The sequence below is a fragment of the Nannospalax galili genome, unplaced genomic scaffold (assembly GCF_000622305.1).
Source record: "Nannospalax galili isolate Female #2095 unplaced genomic scaffold, S.galili_v1.0 scaffold903, whole genome shotgun sequence".
Taxonomy (NCBI): domain Eukaryota; kingdom Metazoa; phylum Chordata; class Mammalia; order Rodentia; family Spalacidae; genus Nannospalax; species Nannospalax galili.
This window is the reverse complement of record NW_008349989.1, coordinates 1,687,891-1,689,729: the sequence shown is the minus strand read 5'-3', so window position 1 is coordinate 1,689,729 and position 1,839 is coordinate 1,687,891. Positions and strand designations below refer to the sequence as shown.

At 36.5% G+C, this 1,839-nt stretch overlaps 1 pseudogene; it reads right to left on the bottom strand.

The window, feature by feature from the left end:
• Positions 1-1,155: 1,155 nt before the first annotated feature.
• LOC103745277 lies at positions 1,156-1,554 on the bottom strand (annotated as a pseudogene).
• Between the last annotated feature and the right edge of the window lie 285 nt (positions 1,555-1,839).

Sequence of the window (1,839 nt, the reverse complement as noted above, 5' to 3'; positions counted from 1 at the left end):
AATCAACTAGGGACCTTTAAATTAGGCCAATATGCAGGGCATGGTGGCACACGCATTTAATCCCAGCACTAGGGAGGCAGACACAGGTAGATCTCTGTGAGTTCAAGGCCGGCCTGTGGACATAGTGAGTTCCAGGACAGCTGGGGCTACAGGGAGATCCTGTCTCAAAAAAAAAAAAAAAAAAAAAAAAAAAAATTAGGACATAGTATAAAAAAACAGGCCATGGTCTTACATTATCAAATTCATATTTAAAATAGTCTATTTTGCAGAATAAAGGCCAAGAAATCTTTACATATGTTACAAGTTCATTACATATATTTACATGACTCCTTCTTCCCTAGGTAGAAGCTAAGCTTTTCAGTAAGTCTGAAATTCATTAGGGAATTTACTTGTGTGAAATTGCTAATTTATAGATTATAATTTTAAGCTTTTCATGTTATAAAACTTCCTGCCTCCTGCAAACATTATAGGGATGAAGCTAGATCACCCAGATTAGCTTGTATAATGCTACAATACCAAAAAAGAGTTTCTTCTGAAAGCTGTTTAATGAGCTGCAATAATATGTCTGCTTCTGAAAAAAAAGTACTGGTATATCTGTTGATAAATTTCTATTCACTGATATTAAGAAAGAACCACTGTGCCTCATTCTAGGAAAGTCGCAACTGTCCTTTGCACATTTAACACTGTGTAATTTATTAAGATGCAATCATTAAGAAAATTTCGCACGTTCTTTTGGCAGTAGATTAATAATTGTTGATATGCTATGGTTTGGGTTTCCCTAGAACCTTTAACTGAAATATCCATTTGTTTTCAGTCTTTTTATATCTGAGCTGATGCTTATCACCTAATTCACTGTAAAATAAGTCTATTAACACTGACCAGTGAATCTTAGAATTATTCTTCCCCCCACAAGAGAAAGTAGAAATGATTATCAATTCTCACATCTAAACTTGCATTTAGTTAACAACACTGCAAAGTACATTTATTGTTATTTTATGTTGTACTGATACTATTATATCAAACAATATAGTTGATATCTATAAATTAGCAATTTTATACAAGTAAATTCCCTAATGAATTTCAGACTGACTGATGGCTATATGTAAACATTACAAATGTAAACATTAGTACTTTGTCTTATTTTACACCTATACTTTAATTTTTAAGTTAAAATATCATTATTTCCTTATCCGAAGGGTTAAAGGAAATGGGAACCCAGTGACTTGCTGATTTGGGATGAACACTTGGGAGTGGTGGCTCACTAGATTTGACTTCAGCATAGTTCTGATTAGTTTGAAATTTAAAAAGCAAGCTGCGACTCGATAAACTAGCATTCCAGTTTTGGTTATTTGGAAAGTTTTCATTCTTTCCCCAATGTTGCATGGCCTGCCATGCAGCTGCTGAGTTATAACCATGTTCTCTTTCTTCTTTCGTATCAACAGTCTTCATCCAGGAATTCCGATCCTTGGTCTTCTGTCTACTCAGCTATTTTTGGTTCTTACTAACATTTCGAGATTGAGGGGCTGGATTGCTATACCTCTCTCCACCGTCCATCTTCAGCTTCTTTATTACCTTTCCATCTGCTTCTCAGATTTCGGGGTTTCCACTGTTTGCTCTCTTCCTTGCTGCCAAGCCCAGGAAAATAGTTGTCACTTTCTACCAGACCCTTTCCTTTGTCTCAATACAGTTTTCATGAGACAATCTGCTGAGTTCACCCAGGATCCTGAGGTCAACATCTGAGTCTCTTCAGCGCACAAGTTCAAGAGAAGTCTGACTTCGAGCTCAGGTGGCAGCTACCATGAAATCCAAGCCTGCCTCCTTTCCAGGGACAGAGGAAAC